General features: G+C 33.4%; 1 long non-coding RNA gene and 1 pseudogene across 27 annotated transcripts; one reads left to right on the forward strand and one right to left on the reverse strand.

Annotated features, from left to right (window-relative positions):
• The first annotated feature begins 1,588 nt into the window (after nucleotides 1-1,588).
• LOC110938781 lies at nucleotides 1,589-3,204 on the forward strand (annotated as a pseudogene).
• A 992-nt stretch (nucleotides 3,205-4,196) lies between these two features.
• On the reverse strand, nucleotides 4,197-8,443 carry LOC110940482. 27 transcript variants are annotated; one of them, XR_004893007.1, is made up of 9 exons: nucleotides 8,201-8,429; nucleotides 8,069-8,114; nucleotides 6,771-6,866; nucleotides 6,138-6,196; nucleotides 5,853-5,977; nucleotides 5,686-5,759; nucleotides 5,510-5,594; nucleotides 5,323-5,426; nucleotides 4,197-5,043 (listed from the first exon to the last, which is right to left on the reverse strand). It is a non-coding gene; the product is annotated as an uncharacterized LOC110940482 (long non-coding RNA). The 27 variants fall into 27 exon arrangements; XR_004893006.1 differs by having other exon boundaries at nucleotides 4,197-4,879; nucleotides 4,949-5,043; nucleotides 6,129-8,114; nucleotides 8,201-8,437; XR_004892995.1 differs by having other exon boundaries at nucleotides 5,323-5,594; nucleotides 6,129-6,469; nucleotides 8,201-8,431.
• Nucleotides 8,444-9,457: the final 1,014 nt, after the last annotated feature.

Raw genomic sequence — 9,457 nt, forward strand, 5'->3', positions numbered from 1 at the left:
GGCGGCCACCACCCACCTCCCTAGATCTAATTGCTTCAGCAACATGTCAAATCCCCCCATACAGCCTCAGATTCATGACTTCATCCATATTTGAAGACAGATTTTAGAGTCGCAAGGTCTAAACGAGTTTGCGATAGACATTGATAATAACCTCATAATGTTGTATAATAGAAATTATGGTATAGATTAGGAGAAATGGGCAGATTTGGAAGAAAAAGTTGAGGGATTTGTAAGAGAACGATGGTGGGGTTGAAATGGCCACCGCCCAGATCTGAGGAGGAGAAGAAAAATGGTGGGGTTGAAACGAACATCCGACGGTGGTGGTTCATCTCTCAACCACCACCATTAACAGTCCTTCGATTTTGTGGGTCCTGTCGCAGGCGAAGCTCCATCGGTTCATCTCATTAAATGGGTTCTGCTAATAGAAATTCAGTTGGTACTGTGGATTTTGCTACTGGTCAGACTAGTGCTATAATGGTGTGAATGTGATTTGTGATCTGGTGTTGATTTATGAGTAGGGATGAAGAAGGAGTTGCTCTGTGTTTTAGAAAGAGAGAGTTTAAAGAGAGAGAGAGTGTGTGTGTAAAGTATTTTTCTGCTTGTATATATACTTTGTTTTTTTACAAAATGCTCCCTGGATATATATTATTTACAAAATAGTCCCTACATAATGAAATGACTAATACGCCCTCATGTGCAAGGCATGTGACCTGATTTAACGTTCAAATCTATCTGGGTTAGTGTCAAAGGACATAACGTGCAAGATTTTGAGACAATAAGTACAAAACTCATCAATTTTAAAGACAAAGGACACCGCCTGAAAAAGAGTATATAGATAAAAGACAAAACTTGAAATTCACTCTTAACTTATTTACTACATAGAATGGAAAAATAAGGATGGGTATAAAACTACATGTATGTGTTTTATATGATAAATAGTTTTATTCGGTAGTTAAAAAGAAAATTTATTTTTGAACAAATTCTTAGGCCACCCGGGGCGGTCTACTTTTTGCCCATGATGAACATATATAACACGTGATGTTTAACAAAACACCACCGCCACTTACAACTATAACGCGTCGATTTTACAACGCGTTGAATATATCACATGTGAAGAAAGTGAGGAAGTTGAGGGAAATTGTTGGGTTGTGAGGGAAATTATTGGGTGTGGTGAGTGATGACGGAACTTGATTGGAAGTTGTGAGTGAGTGATGAATGATGAGTGATGACAACCTCAACCCATTATACAGTAGAAACTCTATAAAATAATACACTTGGGACCACCAAAATTTATTAATTAAAAGAGTTATTAATTAATCGATAAATTAATAATTATTAATTTATATATTAATTAATATTTTATTAATTTATAGTAGAATACTTAGTTTACAAACACCTTTCAAGCTTCCACTTACTTATTGTATACAATGCATGTATATCAAATGAATGGCCCAATTTGAAAGAAACCTTTAATCTCCCACCTTATTATGCTTCTTGTGTTCAATGTATCACTTTATGGACATTAAAAATATTTTCTGTATAAATATAAGATCAAAATAGGTTAACACAAACAAATCATACACTCAACATGGCTTCCCATCTTAAAGGTGTGAAAAAAACAACAATGACAGACGAGATTTGAAGAGCATTATGCAAGCACAACAAGGATAATCCAAGTCTCACTCAAAAGCAATTGCAAGAATGGGTTCATAGTAACAATGGTTTGCAGGTGAGTCAAGCGACAATATCGAATACAGTTAAGCGGTCTTTAGAGTATCTCTCACTTGCTCCCGAAAGAGGCGATGTTAAGCGATACAAACCGGCAAAATTTCCTGACCAAAAAAATCTCTCTATGAATGGATTCTTCAATATCAATAACATGTGAATATGACAGGTGAACTAATCATCGAGAAGGCGAAAAAGTTCATGAAAGATATGTATCCAGTGGATACTCCAGACTTTACTTATTCTATTGGTTGGCTTGGAAAGTTCAAAGCAAGATATGGAATTAAAAATTTCCGTCGTTTTGGAGAGAGTGGATCTGTTGAAATGGAGGGCATGGAGGACATATTAAAATCCATAAGAGACAAAGTTGATCAGTTTCAAATGAAAGACATCTTTAATATGGATGAAATAGGTTTGTTTTTTTATTATTTTATTTTATATTTTGTACTTTAGTGATGTAATTATTTACTTGTTTTGATCTTAAACAGGTTTGTTTTTTAGACTTCAACCGGATCATTCCCTTGCAACAATGCAGCTTGAAGGGAAAAAACAAGACAAGGAAATACTAACTGTTGCTATTTGCTGTAATGAGGACGGTTCGGAAAAACTTCCTTTATGGATTATTGGGAAATATGCTAAACCAAGGTGCTTCAAGAATGTAAACTTGAACAGTCTGAACTGTGAGTACCGTGCTAACAAACGAGCTTGGATGACTGGTGTGTTATTTGAAGAATATGTTCGCCAACTTGATAAAAAAAATGGTTGGAAGAAAAATTCTCTTGATTGTGGATAATTGCCCTGCTCATCCAAAAATTATTGAAGGATTACGAACTGTTGAATTATTTTTTTTTGCCACCAAACACAACTTCAAAAATTCAACCTTGTGACGCGGGGATCATACGAGCTTTTAAGATGCATTATCGTCGTCGATTTTATAGAAGTCTTTTGGAGGGTTATGAGTTAGGGGTTCCAAATCCAGCAAAAATAAATGTATTAGATGCAATGAATCTTGCAATTTCAGCATGGACTATGGATGTTCGTGCAAATACAATTGCAAACTGCTTTCGTCATTATAAACTTCGATCAACAGATAACATGACTTTTGAGAACTCAGATGAAGGTGGTGAAAGCACTCAAGAACTCCAGAATTTGATCAAAGAGTTGGGTTATCGCAATGCAATGGATGTCGAAGATGTTCTGACTCACCCAGAAGAAAATGTAGTTGCACAGTTGTTGACTGATGAAGAAATTATTGAAAACGTTATTGGAATTAATAAAGATGATATTGATGAAGATGATGAAAGTTCTACAATGGAGCCTCCTTCGCGAAACGAAGCTATTAAAGCGGCAATCACATTGAAAAATTTCTTGTTGAGCTATGAGAAAACAACACCAGAAGTTCTTACCATGCTAAGGAAAATTAGAGACGAGATTCAAGGGGAAATTGATTTCAACAAAAAACAAAATACAATTGAGTCATTTTTCAAGAAACCTTCATAAATCATTGATGTAATATGCTATATATAAGGAATTATTAATTTATATTTTATATGGGGTCTAAAGAAATTATCAAAAATATATTATCTTATAATTTTAGCAAATTATTAATTTAGCACCCTATCCCCGAGTCGGGACCGGCAAAAAATATTATCTTAAAGAGTTTATTAAATAATCGAGTATTAATTTATGGAGTTTCTACTGTACCATACATTTAAGAAGAGGGTGAACAACTATCTCAACCAATTGGTCCATCTAAACTCCATTTACATTATTGTTTAATTTAATTTAACATAAACTTGTGTTATGGTACGGGCACCATCTAAACTCAAATTTTTGGATGACTGAACCGAAAGATGGTTCGAAGAAATATCTTTACATTGTTTACATACTAGGTTATCACCCGTGAATACTCACGGGTTGGATATTTAAATTTTATTAATCATAAATGTTTATATAACATCTCAAGTGAGCTCCATGCTACCATCTTTTTAATTTTGCATCTTTCATCACATGTGAAAAGTTTGACCCGTCAGTCGATATATGACATGTCAAATTGGTAAAACAAAATATTAGCTAAAAATGAAATAGGTTGAATGGGACAAATGTTGTCCGCAATGTATTTAAATTGTATGAAACTTCCCAAATAACTTCTTAAATTTATTTTTAAGGTTCACATGTGAAAAGTTTGACCCGCCAGTCGATATAAATACTTAAAATGTATGATGTGTGGGAAAATAAGTATTTTATAGGGGGAAAAGTTAGTTGTTAAAAAAAGAAATTCCAGTTATTAAAAGTTCAATATTATTACTATTATTATTATTATTATTATTATTATTATTATTATTATTATTATTATTATTATTGCGTTATAGATCAAGCATACGCACTATTAATGGAATATGATCCTAACTAAAAACATAGTTCTCATACAAGCCTTGAAAAAAAAGCCGATATAGAAGAACAAAAGACACTGCAAAATAAACAGAACTCCAAATATAAGTACAAATATTATAATTTTTTTTGCAAGGCTGTCTGTCTTTATTTAACCAAAAAAGGGAAACTTGGGGAGACCCAGCAAGCAACCGAGACTCGCCCCAAGCTACATACAGCAAAAAGAAAAAAAAACTAAGGTACCGAAAAAACAACATAACAAAAGTCAAACTTCTAAGCTAAACTCTCCATTATTGAATTGAGAACTTTGTATGGTTCACCAGCCACATCAATGTCGAGTCCTTAATATCGTCCAACACCTTTTAAGTGACACCAGCTTCCCATTAAGGACTCTCATTTCCAGAAGACAAAATCCAAAAGCAAGTATAAACTATAGTCAGAATGATCTTTATTCTATTTGCAGAGCAACCCCATTCATTAAAAAATTAAAGCATATACCTCACCTCCATGTTCGGTCCAAAAGGATGGATTTTAATCCAAAAGAAAATCCGACTCCAAATAGAATTGGCGGAAAGTGATCATAATATAGTTGGCGTCCAAATAAGTTATAATTTGTAGTATAAATATGTTCTGAATTGTATACTAATATTTGTGACAAAGAAAAGGATAATCGATTACTCTACACATACCTAAGACTTGACAAAGTTTGACTTTTCCTCCCAGTAGATCCAAATTATTGATGCCTAATTAACCAGTACTTGATCTGCTGAATAAATTAGAGCATTTCACATATACAAAATACATAAAGTGGTTCATGAAAAGTAACTGTTACCATCAAGGGTTGGGGAGTACTCAAATAGGACCAACATCCGAAGCTGACTCGTTATATGGCGAATTACTTGAAGAAGGATCTGCTGATCCATCATTCTGAAAATGTGCATCAAATTTTGAAAATTTTTAGTGCAAGTGCATCGTTCACTCCATGACCAATCATACATATATGCTTTCATGCTTCTAATCGTTTTACAGTTTCCATTTATGCTATATATCATATCCACAAATATAATACCAATTCAACTAATTGATAACCAAAAAGGTATACATTATGTTAGTGATTATCTTTATCTTGTTAATTACGAAGTTGTTAGAAATTAAAAGAGAAAAACGAATAAAAGAAGTTGAAATTAGTATAAATGAGAGGATTACCAGAAAAATAGAGCCCTTATTTTCTTGTTATCTTTGCCACAAAACCAGTAGAGGTTGGATTTTGACCCGCTACCTGACCCAGCTATTTAGCCACAGCTGTATACCTGTTATGACCACATTACACAACCCACCTATGTTACCACTCATATTTATAATTTAGAGAATGGACAATAAAGGGCAGGCCGACCATGTGAGACTGTAGGCATTGCGAAGATGCGAGATTGAAGAGAATGTTAGTTTTGTAAAAGACTGGTCTTGCTTGACTTGCATATCTAATGATGACGGGATAACAAAAAAGAATGGAGGATAATTAGAGTGTATAATTAGGAAATGAAATTAAACCGCCATCTTTTTTCCATTTACCTTCAAGATGATGGACATTTAGCTCGAGAAGCATCATTGTTAGCAAGTCTTTTTAGTGAATATCTTACCTAATCCTGAAAAATAAATATATACCTTATGTTTGCTGAATATTATACTGAATGAATAAGATAGGTATTGATCTTCATCCTAAAAGGTAAAGTATGTACCTTTATGAATACCTTATGGTTGTTGGTTGGATCACTGCAAGACAACGGAGTGCTTCATCGTTCCATCTGAATAATACAAGCTCCACCAACACCATTCTCCCTTTGCTTATTAGAGCTCCCTACAACTTAATACTTGAACCACTCATCTTAAATTCTTGTTTTTTAACAGTTTCTAGAGTAATGCATTTTTTTCAAGTTTTGAGGAAAATCAAATGTTAAATTAAATCTAAACAACCACCATAAACTTTGAAAAATAAAATACATATAAATACTTACATTTTTTACCTTTAACACAAGTTGATAATATTTTTATTGAAGCACCAGCATGTTTCCCCAAACTTCACCTGCAAAATTGTCACATTTTTATCAAAAATTTTATATAAAGGAGCTGAGATTAAACAAAATACACTAACATCAATTTATTTAAACTAAATACTTCGCCATACCAACATAAGCAGTCACTTTCATTTGGCCTTCAAAACTCACACGAAAAAAAAATACATAAAGGTTACATTCAAGTGTCGTTCTTTTTAAGCCATAGAAAAAAGAAGAGACCAACTATTATCACATAGGGGTTCAACCTTCAATCCAAGAATTATAACACTACTTCAATACACCTGAAATTGTTCGATTCACATATAATGTGGTTATACGCCTCAACAGATTACGCATTAAGATGCAATAACTTGTGACAAACAACAGATAATGCATTTTTTTTGCAGAAATATAGTAAAAATGGTATTGATCGTCCTGGTCAAAATTAGATCAATAAAATCTCACCAATAATCGCCACCACCGAAGTCGTATCTTTCTCAACCCTAGCGACTTAATCAAAGGGTTTTCGTGAATGTTCGATTTAGGATTTCTGCCTTCACCAACGTGATGCAATAAGAAGAAGGTTCCAAGAATAAATCATACCTTTGAGTTGTTCCCAAGTGTAGAGCATGCTCCATCATTCAATCCTTCTTTTTTTCACTTTCTTTATGAAGATGGGAGCATTGACTTATTTCACATCTATTAGAGGCAATTTGACAAACAACATACATGATATATTTTTCACTAAATAATAACAGAAAGCGAACCAATGTTTAAAAACCGGTTCAAACCGGCTGCTTCATCCGGTAAACCCGGTTAAACCACCCGGTACACCCGGTTGAACCGTCCGATACACCCAGTTAACCATTTCTGACCCAATTCCGGTACGGTATAAAAACCGGATTTTAAAACTTTGAGCGAAACTCATAGAGGATTAGAAGTCTATTAACAATACAACTAACAAACAAAGAAGCACCTGGCCAGCAACGACATATACATAATCAGTTTTAAATTCATCTCTTTGTTTCCCTCATACAACAAATCTTCTAAACCTTCTACCCACATGCATCAAATTGTTTCATACTTCCCAAAACATGCTCTTTTTTTAAATCCTCCCAATGATGATTACATGACTATCAACTAACATCATTGGAGTACAACCTTTTTGGCATAATGTACAACTTATATATTTTATTTTTCTTATGCATTTATGGTTAATTTTGAGGAAAGCCCATCTGAGGCAAAAAAAACAACCTAAAATTAAGCAAGTAGTAAAGAAAAGGCTTTAAATTAACACATCTAAATCACAAAGCATCAAGAATTATTTATAGAAAAAGTGTTGTCAAAAAAATTGTATTTAAATAATTAGTTTATTCCAACATAAATAAACTCGAAAAAAAATCATCAAAAGCAATCGAATTTTGATAAAAAAAAATGAGCTCTCAATGTTTATTCCAACCCTCTTACGTCATCTCCAACATAAATAATTAGTTTCAACTCCACATATATTTTTATTGAGCCAATATCGAGATATCAATGTCTATTCCAACCCTCTTACGTCACAACAATTGTATTTGAAAAAAACAAACAAACTAAAATTACTAATGATAGAGTAATTGTATTCAGTAGAAACCCTACATTCCCAAATCACCTAATACCAACATAACCAAATCATAATAAAAACTTGAAAATTAAACAAACAGATGCCCCACATTCCAAAAACACCTAAAACCAACCAACAAACAAAAATAACAATTCAAACACACATAGTTCAATTCACGATCAAACAAAAAGACGAACATAGGAATTATCGAATTATAAATCAAGATTGAACGAACATTAAACACGGATCATCAAAGAAAGATACGTTTAGAACATTACAGATTGAGAATAAAAGTTACCTTTTTTGCTTCAATCGCGATAGATAAAATGCAGGGTTCCTTGAAACTGAAAATGTAAAATCGTTGAAGGAGAAAGATAAACCACGAATTATGAAACAAAGTTTAGAACATTATAGATCGAGAAAAACTAACCTAGTTGCTTGCGAAGAGGGAGAGAGAATTCGGGGAAACCCTAGAATTTGAGAAGGAAACTGATGATTGTTCGGGTAAAGAAGACGATTAGGAGCGTGGTGAAGAAGACGATAGAGATTGAGATTGAAAGCGTTGTGAAGAAGCTGAAACCCTAGTGTGATGATGAATCCAGTAAAGCGACGAATCTGAGGGAGGCTAGGGTTTCAATTGAGACGTAAGCTTTTATATGATTCAAATGATTAAAGCTGGTGCGTTAAAAACCCAAAAATCCGACCCGAATTGATGCCGGATCCCGCGTCCCAGTTAAATGGATGCATAACATTGCTTCCCACCTAAAACCTCCACCATAACATGCCATGTCAGCAAATGGTTCCACCATCACGTGCCACATGGCCCAAATCCTTTTCATTTATTAATATATATAGATTATATTTGGGATTTTTTAAGCTTCAAAATATTCAAACATCAAACGTGTGCTATGTATGTATGTGTCCTGATACTGTCAAAAAAGTTACAAACACAATATAATTTTAAATATACCATTGCGATATGCTTCGTTTGATCTACATCTTGATATAAATTATTCCATATATAAGTTTGCAAGTTTTCTGTGCATAACAACTTATACATTGTGCTTTGTGAGTTTTTCAAAAAAAAAAAGTTGATTTTTTTTACTTTGAACCAAAAAGTTTTACCTTTTTCAATTTTAACCCTACATAATTTGTTTTTTAACTTTAACCCAAAACTTTTCATTATTTGCAATTTAACTTCGCAACTTTTGTCACTTATACTTTTCATCTTTCACAAATTTTCGTTTTACGTATGGTTCTAAATTTTTCGAGTTAATATGACGCAACGTGCATGTGTGGTTCAACGTTTTTACCTCTATTTTTTCATGTTTGATAGGTTCGTCGCAACATGCATATCCTAGGTCGAGTCAGTGTTGGTGATCGATGACGGTTGTGTTACATTGGTACTATTTGACACACCATATTTACGCTCCGCCGCAACGCGGGGTGTGCTTTGTGGGGCTTTCAAAGAAAAAATGGTTATGCATATGGTTGTCGTAACGTTGACTTTGGGGGTTTTCCCAAAAAAAAAAATGATTTTTTTTACTTTTCACCCAAAAGTATTTCATAAATTACTTTTAACCCAAAACTATTTGTTTTTTTTACTTTCAACCCAAAACTTTTTAATTTATCGTAATCTATTCTCATAACTGTTTTTATTTTCAACTTTGATCCTTTATAGTTTTCA

This window comes from Helianthus annuus, chromosome 5, assembly GCF_002127325.2.
Source record: "Helianthus annuus cultivar XRQ/B chromosome 5, HanXRQr2.0-SUNRISE, whole genome shotgun sequence".
Lineage (NCBI taxonomy): Eukaryota > Viridiplantae > Streptophyta > Magnoliopsida > Asterales > Asteraceae > Helianthus > Helianthus annuus.